Source organism: Pristiophorus japonicus, unplaced genomic scaffold, assembly GCF_044704955.1.
Source record: "Pristiophorus japonicus isolate sPriJap1 unplaced genomic scaffold, sPriJap1.hap1 HAP1_SCAFFOLD_94, whole genome shotgun sequence".
Taxonomy (NCBI): Eukaryota; Metazoa; Chordata; class Chondrichthyes; family Pristiophoridae; genus Pristiophorus; species Pristiophorus japonicus.
The window spans coordinates 1364491-1381149 of record NW_027254868.1 but is presented as its reverse complement, the minus strand read 5'-3'; the positions used below and the strand labels follow the sequence as shown (position 1 = coordinate 1381149).

Here is a 16659-nt window from a genome sequence, read left to right as displayed (position 1 = left end):
TGAAACGGTAGGGTTCTGAGACTGTAGAATGCCCTCGCTCAGAGCAACATTTAAAACAAAGTTACAAACTGGCAACGTGCAGGAGGATGGGAAGAGAGGAAACAGAGCCACAGAAAAGCCACGGGAGTTTCGGAAGCTTCGGGAGTTTTTCCTGTGACCACAGCATAAACATTTAATCAGTAACTCTGATGTAAAGAATAATGTGCTGAAAACACACTCGATTTCAAAGAGAAGATATGTAAACGCATTGTTTATCTCCACATAATTCCTGCACCACCTCCAACAGAAACAAGGATGTTCCTGAACTTTTCGCGAAAAATGTTGTGCTCAGTGTTGCAATGGTTCGTGCATTGGACTTCTCGCTGATTATTTTCTACAGAAACTTTCAAACTTGTCGATTCCCGTCCCATCAAAGTCCAATTGTAAATTAATAAAATTATTACCGCACAGCAGGATGTCATTCGTCCCATCGAGAGTGTGCCAGCTCTCAGCTAGTCCCACTCCCCCGTCCTTTCCACATATCCCTGCAGGTCAGGGTTGGCTGGTTCCGAGGCTGGACAGTGAAAGTTAGCAGCAAACCGCAATTGCATGCGATAGCCGTATGGTTTATTGTTGAAGGTCTGAAATCCACTCAAGTTTACCTGCTCGCCACTACACTGTTTAAAGCTCCATTCAGTGCTCGAACAAATAAGAGCTCTAGTTGCGTGCTGCATTTCCCGATCTAAGAGCCTGAGAGATCCGCCAGGGAGCGAGTCACGTTTAAACCGTCGCCCAATTATCTTTTATGCTTTACAACATTTCAAGAGAGCAAAAGAATTTCCCCTCAAGATGCAATTAACTTTTCTGATATTGTCTTCGCATGCATCTTTCTGTCTCTACCTGCCTCTGTCTCTTGTATTTCTCTGCTTTTCGCTGATTGAGTTATCAGGCTTCAATGGACGGCCTGGGCTGATCTAACCTGCAACAAGGGCAGAAATGGGTAAGAAAGATGTGGACAATAGCACAGGAATAGTGTTAATTCGGGTCAAATATCTTCACAGGTATGTCCCTTCGCGCTCGCAGTGAAGTAAAGCAGCACCAATTACAGTTGGCTTAAAGTAGAGTGTTCATTATGAGAATGCCGAGACAGACGACAATAAAGAGCTATTCATGCTGCAAATTCTTATTTGATAATACAGGTTACATATTCAAAATTAGTTTTGTAAACACATTCCAATATTGTTGACTTAGAATAGTCAGCATTGCTCGCACGGCAATTGGTTGCCTGTGTCCAGTTGGAAAGCTGACTGAAAGAACATGCAGAACATTGACTTTCTGCTGAGCATACCATGAGCTTCCTTCTTGAAAATGGTTCTCCAGTCCCGCAAAGAGGGGATTAAGCATCATGAGAGTTGGATGGAACTGTGCCCACGTGTATAGCATGACGTATAGGGGGCATTTCCCCTTACTTAAAGAAGATTAATGACTCAGTTGCAGTTTTTGCTGCAGAATGTGCTCGCACCACTCGCAATTTTCCCCAAGGATGAGCCGAGCCGATCACGTGGAGTTAATACAATTCCTCCAGTCAGTAAATTCAGTTGGCTTATCAAGGAAATATAATAAGTCACCGTGACTTAGTCAGTGAGTGCACAGCTTAATGGATAAACTATGTTTTCAGGAAATTAGAGTTTTGATGAGATTTTAATTCAAAGCATAATTTATGTAATATTCAGTCAAATGCTTGGAAGGTTTATCAACAACAAACGATTAACAACGTAAATGAGCACAATCGATTTGCAGTCCATCACCTTAACCTCTCGTCTGCCATCTAGCGCAACTTGGCTATTCCATTTCAGGCTTTTTGCATCCGTACAGAAATACGCTGCAAAATGTCCCCTTCACGACGTGTCCTGCCCGTGCACCCAGATCAACAATGTTGAAAATGTACAATCAGCTTTTGTAAGCAAACGGCCTTTAGTTGCTACACGATGGCTGTGAAATGTCTCCTCAAAAGATGAGATGCGGGCCCCTTTTAAATAAGCAGCTGGCCACGCCGGTTTCAAAACCGACCAAATGCAGAACTCTCTAAAGTTAGACCACATTAAGCGTACTGTATGCAATGCTGGTCGCCATATTAAAAAGAAGATAGCGAGGCACTGGATAGGGTGTGGAGAAGATGGTATACTATCAGGAAAGAATCGACAGGCTCACTTTATTTTGAAATGAAACGAGGAGTCTGAGGGGTTACCTAATAGAGCCCTTTAATATCTTGAAATGTTTGACAGAGTAGATACAGTATGTTTTCACTTGTGTGGAAGAGTATTACGAGAGACCATCAATATAAGAAAAATCAGCAACAAATCAAATTGGGAATTAAGAAGAATCTTCTTTAGCCAGAGAGTGGTAAGAATGTAGAACTCGCTACCACCAAACTGGTTGAATCAAATATTACAGATGCATGTAAGGAGAGGTTAGATAAATATATGAGGGAGAACTGAATGCAGGGCTATGCTGAGAGTGCTGGATGCGGAAAGAGGCGGGGATGCTCCAGTGGACCTCAAACGGCGATATTGACATGTTGGGCCAAAAAGCCTGTTTTTCCAATGAATATCCTATATGATATAATGAATTCGACACCCATGAGTACACTTCAAAAGCCAACTTCTCACAACTTTCAGACCTAGAGGAAATAACACTGATTAACATTCCGGGCTTACAGTCTTTCAAAAAGATGTCAAGATTGATGCTCCTTAAAACCTACCTCTTTGACCAAGTTTTTTGCCATCTGACGTAATTTCTCTTTTATGCGTGACTCGGTGTCAGCATTATTTGATTTGGTTTAAGCTGTTGTGGAGCACACTGTGACGTCTAACTATATTAAGTGCGCTACATAAATGCAAGTTGTTGTTGTAATATTTCATCATTGTCACCCTGTTTCAGGATGCAAAGAAAACGTGCTAGTTGAGAAGGCATGCGGCATACTTACCTTTATTAGCCGATGTGTTGTACTATAGCAGTGAAGTTATGCTTGAGCTATACAAAACATTATTTGGGCCACAGCTAGAGTACTGCGTACACATCATTGCAGGAAAGATGTAATTAAAGTAGAGAGGGTGCAAACGAGATTTACGAGGATGTTGCCAGGACTGGAGAATTTTAGCAATGAATAATGATTCGATAGGCTGGGTTTATTTTCATTAGAGCATAGGGAGCTGAGGCGAAACATTATTGATGTGTTCAAAATTATGAGGGGCCGAGAGACAGTGGACAGGAAGGACCTATCTTTCAGAGCAGAATGGTCAACAACAAGGGGAGATAGATTTGAAGTCGTTGGTAGCAAGTTTAGAGGGGAATTGAAGGGTAATGTCTTCACTGAGAGCAAGTTGGGTGTCTGGAACTCACTGGCTGAAAGGATGGTAGATGCAGAAACCCTCGGCGCATTTAAAGCGCGCTTGGATAAGCACTTGAAGTGCAATAACCTACAGGGCTACGGACCAAAAGCTGGAACATGGGATTCCTCTGGATAGCTCTTTTTTGGCCGACGTTGAGCGAATGGGCCGAAATATCCTTCTTCCGTGGTGTAAATAACTATGATTCTATGATTCAGTTCTAAGCGAGGATCTAATTACAAGTAAGCCGGACGTGGAGACTTTATGGGTAGAATTAAGAGATAGGAAAGGAGTTAAGACAATAGTGGGAGTTGTGTATCGGCCCCCTAGTCGCAGCTGTGAAGTACTGGCATATATAAATGTAGACATTAGACAAGCATGTATTCAAGAATGTATGGTTTTCATAGCGGATTTAAATATTGATATATATTGGGATAATCGGACTAGCACCTGTTAGAAAATTGTGAATTTCTTGAGTGTGTCCGGGCTAGTTCTACAACAATATGTTCCAGAACGAACAAGGGGCATACCAATTTACATTTAGTAATGAGTAACAAGCCGGATTTATTCAATAGCCTAAGGGTAAGTGCAAATGTATTTAATAGCGATCAAAACATGATCGAATTCAACGTAACGTTTCACAGGGAGAAACGCGAAACAGCTACTACCATTCTAAATTTCGGTAAGACCGACTTCAAGGGGCTGAGACAGAGACTGTCCAGAATAAACTTGGAAAATCTGTTAATGGTAAAAAGAGAGGATGTGTTAAAAATAATTAAAAGTGATACAGAATCAGTGTATACCCCTGAGGGGCCAAAAAAAACAGGCATGGACGACTAAAGAGATAAGGGACCACATTAAACTAAAAGTAAAAGCGTACACAAATGCAAAAAGTAGCAAAGATCCTGGTGAATGGGAAAGCTACAAAGAAAAGCAAAAGGTCACAAAGCAGATAGTAGTTGCTACAAAGAGGGAGTATGAACAGACACATAGCAGATGTAAGTTAATGCAGAGAATTGTGAAGTGATACATTTTAGGAGGAAGAGGAGAGGTAATATGAATTAGTGATACAATTTTAGCGGGGACAGATTTATACGTGAAAATTTAAATCTCCTTTTAAGCATCTGCGTCTGGAGATCAATGATCCTGAAACCAGTCATAATACTCTCCCTGTATTGTATTAACCAGCTCTAAATCGTACAATTTAATAGACGGGGCTGGATCTGGAAGACATGAGGACTTTTCCTTTGTTAATAGAAGAATAGAGTATAAAAACAAAGAAGTTATGGCAAACAATTAAAAAGCTCTTATGAGGTCGTAGCTGGAATATTGCGTTCAGTTCTGGGCAACGCGCTTCATGGAAGAAGTCAAGCCCTTGGAGAGGGTGCAGAATAGATTTACAAGAATACTGCCAGAGTTGGGGACCTCAAATACACGAAGAGAATGGAGAAGCTGGGATTTTTCTCCTTAGAATACAAAACGTTAAGAGGCGATTTATGATATAAGTTCAAAATTGTGAAGTGTTTTGATAGTTAAAAAGGAAAAAGCTTTAGAATGTCACATTTAAGGTGATAAAATCTTGATAGATGTAGGTGGAGGTGGAGGTCGAACCCATGATTTTTGGTTTAGGAGACCGACGCTTTACCACTTGGCCACTGCGCCCTGATAAACTATGTGACCTGCATCGCATTGCCACCGAATCCCACTTCATTTCAACTCGGTTGGAAAAGTTATACGCATGCACAAATAAATGAAGTGGGACTGTGGAACGGGCAAATGACCAGCGCCATATATATGAAACTATCAGAAAACATTTCATAAAATCATACATTACCAATGGAGAGTACTTGGACCATCGTACTCTTGAACGAGCTATCCAATTAGTCCCAGATCTTTCCACAGCGCCTTGCAAAATGTGCCCCTGCAAGCATTTATCCAATTCCATTTTGAGGGTTTCAATTGAATCTGCAGAGCTACGGGGAAATGACATGTGGGTGAGACTTGCTGAGAGTCAGCACGGGCTCGACTGGCCAAATTGCCTTCATCCGTGCTGTAACAATTCTATGCATCGATGATTCTATAATTCACCACCCTTTCAGGCAATGCATTACAGATCACAACAACTCACAGCTTAAAAACAAACAATTCTCCTCCACTTCCATCTGTATCCTCTATTGTCCTCTGGATGTTGCCAGGACAGGATAGATTTCGTTCTGGGGAAAGATTGGAGTTGTTTTCTTCGGAACAGATGAGAATAATGGTTGACATTAATGAGGTGTATAAAATTATGAGGGGCCGAGATAGTTTGCATAAGAAACACATATGCCCCTGAGTAATGAGGTCAATAATCAGGTGCCTAGATTTACAGTAATTTATAAAAGGATTCCACGAGAGTCGAGGAGAAATCTTTTCGCCCAGAATGAATTTGGGTCTGAAACTCACTGACTGAAATGTTGGCGGAGACACAATCCCTCATCACATTTAATCAGTACTTGTGTATGGATTGAATTGCCCAAATCTGCAACGCTACAGATCAGGAGCTGGTAAGTGCGATTAGGCTGGATAGCTCTTTCGATTGGCGGAGACAGAATAGGCCGAATGTTCTCCTTCTCTGAAGCAAACTTCTACGATTCTATGATTCTAAGAGGTGGGGAATGCTCTTTTGTGTCCTGCGCATATCTGTATCCCAGCATCGATGGGATCTTGCTGTGTGGTAATTGGCTGCAGTATTGCCCTACAGTACATCCAGTGACTACACTTGAAGAATTACCTCATTTATTGTAAAGCACGTTGTAATAAAATATTAATTCAGTGGATGTGGGCGTAACTAGCAAGGCTGACATTTATTGCCCAACTCAAATTGGGTTTGAGAAGGTAGTGATGAACAAACTTCGTGAACCACTGCAGTATTTGGATATGGACTTGATGGCTATGGTCCAAGAGCTCGAAATTGGATTTGGCAGGATAGTGCTTTGTCCACTAGCAAGGACGCGATGGGCTAAATAGTTTACTTCTGTGCTGTAAATTTCTATGGCTCTATGGTCCAGTCATCGAGGTGATGATACTACCAATGTGCTGTTGGAGAAGTATTTCTAAACGAAAATAAAGGAAAGGCGATATATTTCCTGTTTCATTATCTGTGGAGTTGAGACACGAGTTGGAAAAATCAATCTTCAACGAAAGTGCCCACTTCTGAACTTATGATGGTGGGCAGGTCATTGATGAAGCAGGTGATGATGAACTGCTGCAGCGATATCCTGAGCTGAGATCATTGGCGTCGAACGACAACAACCATCTTCTTTTCTGCTAGGTATGTCTCCAGCAGTGGAGATTAACCCCGCAATGACTTCAACGTTAGAACCCTCCTTGATGAAACATTGGGTCAAATGCTGCTTTGATGTCCAGGACAATCACTCTCGCCTCAGTTTAGAATTAATCACGTTTGTCCATATTTGGACTAAGGCTGCAATGATGTCTGGAGGCTGGTCGTCCTGTCGGAGCTCAAACTGAGCAACGGCAAGCAAGTGGATCATCCTATGTTTCTGAAAGATGCTACGGGGATGCAAGCCCGTGCTTTTACTGTTTGAAAACAGCGCACAGTTGCATGATGCATATTTGTAGGATCAGATGGGTCATCGACCCGAAATCTTACTCCTACCTCCTCTTCCGACAGACCCTACCAGGACTTCAAAGTATGTCACGTTTTAAAATGTTAGTGTTAAAAAAATTGTTTCATTCTATATTTCTTAACGATTAAGAAGGCACAACAGGCAGCCATATATCCTAGATTGCCAATGATGCAAATATTGGTGATATAGTAATTAGTGAAGATGCTACCGTGTATTTATAGAGATATATTGATAGATTAAATGAATGGACGACGCAGTGGCAGATAGTTTCCTGACAGGTAATTGTGTTGTCATCCATTTTAGATCACATAGATTAGGTCCGAGTACTAATTAAATGGAGCACAGCTCGGAGGGATGGAGTTCCAAAGTGGTTTTCAGTCCAAGTGCCCATCCCGCTAAAATGCAGTAGCAAGTTACAAATATATTCGAAACAACTAATGGCATGTTAGGCTTTATAACTAGGGGTTAGACTATAATGCAATGGAGGTTTTTCTTCAACGGTACAGAGATGTAATTAGATTATATCTGGAGTAAACTAAGTTATAGAATATAATAGATTCAAAGAAGTTTACAGCACAGAAGGAGGCAATTTCGGCCCATCCTATCCGCGCCACCGTTTTCCAGGCTAATCCCACTTTCGAGCTCTAGGTCCATAACCCTGCACGTTACGGCCATTCAGATGCACATCCAAATACTTTTTTTAATGTGCTAAAGGTTTCTGCCTCTACCACTCTTTCAGGCAGTCCGTTTTCGACAACCACAATTATCTGCCTGTGGAAATTTCCCATCACATCTCCTGCAAACCTTCTCCAATTACTATAAATATGTGCCCGCTGTTTGTTGAGCCCTCTGCTATATCTAGATTGACATTATATCTAGTCCCCTTATCACGGCCCCTTAGAAATGATAGGCGGGAATGGAATGTGTACAATTCATACTCACCAGAATGTTACCAGGATGCCTCGGGTTAAATTATGAGGGGAGATTATATTAACTAGGCCTGTACTCCCTGGAATATAAAAGTTTAAGTGGTGGTTTGATTGAGATTTTTAAGGTTTTGAAACGTTTTAATAAGATATATAGAGATCAAGCTTTTTTTTACTGTTCGTGGGGAAGTTTACGACAATGTTAAAATCAGAGGCAGTACATTCGATAGAGACGTTAGGAAAATTTTCTTCACGCAAAGGGTGATGGATTTATCTTCTACAAAAGGCAGGATATACTAGCTCAATTAAAAATGTTAATTTTAGATTAATACCTTTTGCTCGACACTCGTTAAAATGATGTGGAGCCATTGCAGATAGATGGAGTTAAGATCGAGCTCAGCTAAGAATTAACAGAATGGCGAATAGGCACAAAGGGCGGAATGGCCAAATCCTGTTCCTATGTTCAGTCAATTGGAAGAACACCTATTATAAATAAAGAAATGTTGTCTTGATGGGTGAATTAAAAATATATTATTGGTAGAGATAATGGACCGCTTCCACGCTTTCATAACAAACAAGCATTAAGTCTAATTGTCAAACCAGTTGTTTCAACATCTACCAGAAGCAGAGACACATCAGTTGGATTTTAAATCCATCGCATTAACATTTCCGCCATCCTGGTCATGGGCACGCTGCAATGCAGTGCTTGGAAATTCGGCAAATCGCTTGCAGACTCAAAATTTAGTTTTCAGTGCAGAGCAAACTACACGCCTGCATACTCTGCATACGTGGGAGGATATATGCCTTGTTTTTAACTGTGGTCGGTGAAAAGCTGAACCGCAAAAACACAGCACTTAGGCAAATAACGCATTGAACTGACCGTCCGTAACAAGACAAGAAAGCCCCTTGCTTTAACCCACAGAACATGTAATCTTCCCGTCAACATTGAACATATTTGAATGAATAATGTTAAAATGCACGTCAACCAATCAGTATCAGCAAGTTCAGACTGAACCAGCGCTTAAGAGATAACTCATAAGGTATGGCATAAACTGATGTGGGGAGCGATGGAGAGAGTGACAGAGAGAAAAACCATATTTGGACAGATAAACAGATCCCCAATGAGAAAAGAAGACATAAATTGACTGCAGCTGAAGTAGACATAAAGCGAGACTGACACACGGAATGAAAGTTTGAGTCAGAGAGAAATAGAATGAATGATAGAGAGAGAAAAAGAGAACCAGCACACGAAATGTGAGAAAATCCCTGCCGGCACGACCGGGAATTAAATCCATGAACTGACGATTAAAGGTGAAAACACAAGCTCACTGAGAGAGAGGATTGTAGCATCACAGAAGCATGGAATGAGACACTTTCCCCAGAGCTATGCAAACTGTTCGCCATCAAATCGTTACCCACTTCCCTTCGAGAAGTGGTCACCCCGCAACCTAAGAGCGTGCAGGTAGAGAGGGAGAGGGTGATCAGCAGACAGAATAGGAGGACGAGGCAGGTAGTGCACGAGCCCCCGAGTCCATCTCGCTCGCCAACAGATATTATCTTCTGAGTACCTGTGTGGAGATAGTGCTTGTGGCGAGTGCAGCCAGATACAAATCCTGCACAGGGGAGGAGGGAGAAGAAAGGAACAGATTAATGATAGGTGTTTCAATAATCAGGGGAGCAGACAGGCATTTCTGCCACCGCAGACGTGACACCAGAATAATATGTTGCCTTCCTGGGGGCAAGGATGTCACCGAGCGGCTGCAGGGCATTCTGATGGAGAAGGGTGATCAGTCAGCGGTCATTGTCCATGTTGTTACCAATGACATAGGTAGAAATAGGGCTGAGGTCCTCCAGGCTGAGTTTGGGGAGCTACGCTGGAGGCTAAAAAGCATGAACTGAAAGGTAGTCATCTCCAGAATACTCCAGGTGCCACGAACTAGTGAGTAGAGTAATCGGAGGATAGAGCACGTGAATGGATGGCTGGAGAGATGGTGCAGCAGGATGGGCTTTAGTTTCCTGAGATATTTGGACTGATTTTCGCGGAGTTGGGGCCTGTACAAGTCGGACGGTTTGCCCCTCAACAGAGACGGGAGTAATAGCCTCGCATTGCGGCGGGCCGGCAGGAGGCGGTGGTTGCTCGTGCAGTTGGGAATGTTTAAACTAGTTTGGCAGGGGGATTGGAACCTTAGAATAGATTCAATAGGGAGGGGAGTAGAGATGGAATTAAAAAGCAAAAAGGTAGAAAGTGAGTTTGTAGGACAGAGGAAACAAGCAGGAAAAAAGGGTAAAAAACAAATTTAAAAAGCATTTTTTCTAAATGCACGTAGCATTCGTAACAAAACAGATGAGTGACGGAACAAATAGATAAAAATGAGTATGATCTGAAAGACATTACAGAGACGTGGTTGCAAGTGGATCAGGACGGGAAATAAATATTCAGGGGTATTTGATATTTTGGAAGGACAGACAAAAAGGAAAAGCAGGTGGGGTAACACTGTTAATAAAAGATGGGATGAGTGTTGGTGAGAAACGAGAGGATCAAGTGGTTGAATCAGTTTTGGTGTAGATAAGAAACAATAACTAGAAAAAGCCGCTGCTGGGCTCCTACCAGTAGCTACACGGTTGGACGGAGTATAAATCAAGGATTAATGGAGGCTTGTAACAAAAGAACGACAATAATCATCGGGGCATTTAATCTTCATATTTACTGGATAAAATTAATTGGTCAGGCTCGAATTGAGGAGTCGTTCATAGAGTGTATCCGGGATAGTTTGCTTCTACTGTACATGCTACCCCAACTCGGGAGCAGGCTATCTTAGCTCTAGTACTGTGTAATGAGACAGGATTAATAAATGATCTCGTAGTAAAAGATCGTATAGGATTGAGTCACCACAATATGGTTGAATTTCAAATTCAGTTGGAGGGAGAGAAATTTGGTTCTCCAACCAGTGTCCTCAGCTTAAATGAAGCGGACTACAAACGTATGATGGCAGAGGTGGATAAAGTAGACTGTGTAAGTAGCCTAAGGTGTGGGATGGTTGATGAGCAGTGCAGACATTTAAGGAGATATTTTTTACTCTGAACAAAAATTTACCCAATGAGAAGGAAAGGCTGTAAGAGAAGGGATAACCATCCGTGTCTAACTAACAAAATAATGGAGGGTATCAAATTGAAATCAAAGGTATACAATGCGGCCAAGACAAATGGGAGACGAGAGCAGCGGATTGGGGATTTTTTTAAGCCAGCAGAGAATTATTAAAAAAATGATTAAAGATGGAAGATAGATAATGAAATTAAACCAGTAGGAAATATAAAAACAGATAGTAAGAATTTCTACAAATTCATAAAAATGAAAGGAATGGCTAATTTAAATGTTGGTCCCCTGGAGGATGACACTGGGAAATTAATATTGGAAAACAGGGAAATGGCAGAGACGTTGAACAAATATTTTGTATTGGTCTTTACAGTAGATGACACTAAAAACAACCCAATAGTGGATAATCAAGCGGATATAGGCAGGGATGAACTTAATACTATCATTATCACGAACGAAGTAATGCTAGTAGAATAATTGCATTAAAGGCAGACAAGTCCCCTGGACCTGATGGTTTTCATCCGAGGATCTTAAGCGAAGTGGCTGCAGAGGTAATGGATGCATTTGTTATAATTTCTCAAAATTCCCTGGATTCGGAGGCCGTTAGAGCGAATTGGGAACCGGCAAATGTAACGGCCCTTAAAAACGAGACAAGCTAAAAACAGGAAACTATAGATTAGTTACCCTTACATCTGCCGTTGCGAAAATGCTGGAGTCCATTATTAAGGAAGCAGTAGCGGGACAGTTGGAAAAGCATGATTCAATCAAGCAGAATCAGCATGGATTCATGAAAAGGAAATCATGTTTAACAAATTTTCTGGAGTTTTTGAGGATGTAAGGAGTGGATAAGCGAACACCAGTCGATATGGTGTATTTGGATTTCCAGAAGGCATTCGATAATATGCCACATAATTGGTTACTGCACAAGATAACAGCTCACGGGGTTGGGAGCAAAATATTCGCATCGATAGAGGCTTTGCTCAGAAATAGAAAACAGTGCGTCGGGATAAATGCGTAATTTTCCATTTGGCAAACTGTGACTAGTGGGGTCACGCAGGTATCAGTGCTCGGACCTCAAGTATTTACACTCTATATTAACGATTTGCATGACAGGACCGAGTGTAAAGGAGCTAAGTTTGCTGATGATACAAAGATGGCTAGGAAAGCAAATTCTGAGCAGCACACAAAAAAAAAACTGCAAAGGGATATAGACAGGCTAAGTGAGTGGGCAAAAGTTTGTCAGTTCCAATATAATGTGTGACAATGTGACGTTACCAACTGTGGCAGAAAGAATAGAAAAGCAAATTAAATTTAAATGGAGAAAAGTTGCAAAGTGCGGCAGTACAAGGACACCTGGGGGTCGTTGTGATTGAAACATAAAAATTAGTATGCAGGTACAGCAATTAATCAGGAAGGCAAATGGAATGTGCGTTTATTGCAAGTGAGACGGTTTATAAAAGCAAATTAGACCTGCTACAATTGTTCCGGGTATTACTGTGGCCACACCTGTAGTACTGCGTACAGTTTTAGTCTCCGTATTTAAGGAAGGATATAATTGGAGACTGTTCAGACAAGGTTCACTCAGTTGATTTCGGAGATGAGGGGGATTGACTTATGAAGATAGGTTAAGTAGTTTGGGGCTATCCAGACAGGAGTTCAGAATAATGAGAGGTCATCTTATCGAAACTTATAAAATAATGAGGACGCTTGACAAGGTGGATGCAGAGAGCATATTTGCACTCATAGGGGAAACGAAAACTAGGGGACATAGCCTTAGAATAAGGGACCGCCCATTTATAAGCACATAAGAACATATGAAATATGAGCAGCAATGGACCATACGGCCCCTCGAGTCTGCACGACTATTTAATACGATAATTGCTGATCGGATATTGGACTCAGGTCCACGTCCCTGCCCGCTCCCCATAACCCCGTAATACCAACATTTAATGTGAAATATGTCTGTTTTCTCACATGTCGGGCGGCTGTGAGAAGCGGAACTTTGAGTAAAAGATGGCGATGCTCGGCCGGGATTGGGAACCTGGACCTCTCGCAATTCAAATGTGACTATCCCAAAGCAAGAACCATACCCCTAGCCCAACGAACCGCCAATAGCGGAGAGCGTAGCTCTCAGATTCTTACGGTAGTGAGAAAAGATATTCGACCCATCGTGCTTGCGCTGTCCCTCAGAGACCTATCCAATTAGACCCCCTCTCCACAGTCCGACAAATGTTATCCCTTTGACGAAAATATTATTAATTTGAGACATGACATGAGCAAAGTGCAGCATCCTTGTCAGTAAAAGGGGAATTTGGCGATGTGGTTAACAAAACCATCAGGGGGTTGTCAAAGCTGTAAAAAAATAACGACGAGAATGGGATTCGAACACAAAAGTGCAGAGCACAATGGATCAGCAGTCCATCGCATTTACCTCTCGATCACCTCGTCCCCGATTCACCACAGCTTCAGCCATTCAATCTCCTGCTTTTTGTTTGCAAGCAGAAAGAACGAGCAAGAAAGTCCACTTCACAGCTTGCTCTGCCTGCACAACCAGATCGACAATGTTGAAAACGTGCCCTTCGATTCTCAAAGCAAGCAGCCTTGATTTATTTCAGGTGTGTGACTGGAAGAGATGGTTGGTTTTTCCGCAGAAACACAACTAAGCATATAAAATTTCACGCAGCGAACTAATTGACAGCGGCAGGACTCAAATCTGCAATCCTCTGCTAACGTCGCCATTGCAATCGAATTTAGACGCACTATCCATTCGGTCACGCAGCGTTTATCATCAGCGCAAAAAATGCTGTTGTGTCTATTGGGAGCAAATTCGGGGCAACTGCGATATCAAGGATTGGATTAGGAAAAGATGAGCATATTTCGAGTAACGGAACAGATGCAAGCGATCTGGGTGCGCACTGGCGCAGGCAAACCCCATGTAACTTGGAACACAAAAGTTTAACAATTCATCCATCGTAGTTCAAATCACACACCTTTTAAACTATACAGGATGATGCAGGATTATGAGAAAATTCGTTTTCAAGGGACAGATTATGAACAGGAAATGACAACCATCCCTTTTAAACAGACACAGAATGATCCGCGACTACAAGCACATCCCTTTTACACAGATGCAGAATGACCCTTTACTGACAGCAGTTCCCTTTTAAAAGAATAAAGTGAGATTTCTATCATCCCTGATTGCAATTGTGCAGTGCGTGAGTGAGCATGGGGGTCAGGAACACGCGGTGCTGAAACTATCATTGAAACCAGAGGTGATAGACAGGCAGGAAGGACTGAGGGTCGGAAAACCAACCCAGACAAAGAGCCAATTTACAAATATATATACATATATATTTAACATTTAAAAAAATAAATACATTTAAATTTTATTTTTAAAAGATTTAATTTGATTTGCTTGAAATAAATAAATAATTGATTCATTATCTAGATTTTTTTCGATTGAACGAAGGCTGTGTGACTGGAAGAATTCCATTGCAAATGAGCGGGTGCAGTCAGTAAATATCCAATCACAGTTGCACCAGAATCTTGCTGTAATAAACACTGAGCATTTATTAAGCAGAGTCTTAAAATACACTCTGTGAAATGAGAAATGCTGAAATTTCATCACAGGCATAGCACAAAATCTGATTCAATTTTGGCAGGCTCTCTGTTGCTATGTATTTACCTCAGTTTGAAACAGAATGTGCCAAGTTGTCCATGGTGATTGCAATAATTATTACTCATTCACAGAGTGTAATGAAATTAATTTAATGAGCTTTATTTTAATTGATTAAATCCCAGAACGGGCATCAAACCTGTGTTGACGAGGATAGAGCGCTGCATCCTAACCACTAGGTGGCGGTCACAGGGGTGAGTAAACGTTGATGCTGAGAACTCGTGAACCAGTCAGGCGGCCTCCGTGAGAATCTTTAAAAGGAGAATGTTCAAAGTAAACTAGTCGCATCAGCACTGAACTGCAATTAAAAAAACAGCCAAATCCTGTGTTTTTCCCCGGCAGACATTGCAGAAATTAAACGGCGGAAGTTAACCGTTTGAAGATTGAATGTCTTTTGGAACTGGCTCATTTTATTAATTGTAAAACATATGTTAATCTTAAAGACTTGGATATTTTATTGCAGTCCTGTGGTGTTGCGACTTTACCAGAACAACAACAAGTTAGCTCCCAGATTAATGCGTGGTATACGCATTGGTTTCAAAACCCACAAACTGGCACTTTGGGATTAAAATATCGGACCGTATCTGGATTGCATTGTTGACGCTTCACGTCAATCAAATGTACTTACCATCCCGTCATCAGAAATCTTTCCAGAGATGCTGCCTGACTGGCTGAGTATATCCAACATTTTCCGATTTCATTTCAGATTTACAGGATTCGCAGTACTTTGCTTTTGAAAATAAAAGGTAATATAACTTGACGTCATTGGGGATTCAAAAGTCAGTAACTTTCTGCAACGGCAAACGTGAGTCATGCGTGCTGTACATCCTCCCTGCTGCCAGGTAAAGAACATCACTGAGTGGGTGCAGAACATTCTGAGAGGTGAAGGGGAGCAGCCGTGATCTATGTGCTAACCAATGACAGAAGGAAACAAGGGGATGAGTTCCTTCAGTCAAAGTTTCAAGTGCAATTGAGAAAATTAATGAGCAGGACCACAAAGATATTCTATGGATTATTCCCAGTGCCCGCGCTATTACGTTTAGAAATGAAAACGTGTGTCTGGATAAACGGTGCACGAGGTTGGGCTGCAGAATCGTGGGGCTTTGGGACCAGATCTGGCACAGGAGGGACCTGTTACCGGGTTGTGTTGTCGGGTTGTACATCAATAGAGCTCGCGCTAAGGTTAACTGCTGGGGCGGGTGAGCATTTGAACGAATTTGGCAGTGGATTTGTGTACCAGGATGAAACATCTGTAGATGTTGTTATTATGCCTTTATACATAAAATCCAGATGATTATTATATATCAACTATAGCACTGAATGTGGCCTCAGACAGCACATTTCAGCCCAGCCTTGGGAAACGATATACCACGGCCCGCCCAAACTTTCCCTTACACCGAGCACAAGCAGAGGAAACACAGGCACAGCAGAATTTGCTGAGCACCGTAGACAGTAAAATGTTCTTTGATCAGTGATAGCACTAAATATATTCTGGTGTCTCTGTGTCAAGTTGCAATTTGTTCTGTGGGATATAAATAAAGTTTGTATATCTGTTTTAGTGTTTATATATTTGAATGAAACAAAGTTATTTATAATAGTATTGTGGAGCATCTGTATTTGTTATAAATGTATTTTCTGTGTGTACCTTTGTATCTATGTTACTTTTAAACACCTCGCAAATAAACGTAAAACAATTGTAGCACAGCGATATTTAGAGTTAAATTCGGAAAAAAAATAGACATAAATACAAATACATTTATAATAAAACAGATATGAACGCAACCAATTTGATTATCAAGGTTCCACACAATATAATTTACAACTCACATATAGATGCACAATTATATTTATATATTTCACCCAAGGACATCCAAATTCATTGCAAATAACAAAACATTACACATAAAAATAAAACACGTCTATGGCGAAAATCTATGGAGTCTCAATAGATCTATGGAGTCTTGCA

The 16659-nt window shown here is 41.4% G+C and overlaps 1 protein-coding gene across 1 annotated transcript in view; it reads left to right on the top strand.

The window, feature by feature from the left end:
- The window catches only part of LOC139257944 (zinc finger protein 850-like), a gene marked incomplete at its 5' end in the record, with an annotated part of 812458 nt that overhangs the window by 79866 nt on the left and 715933 nt on the right, over positions 1-16659 (top strand). The window lies entirely within an intron of this gene.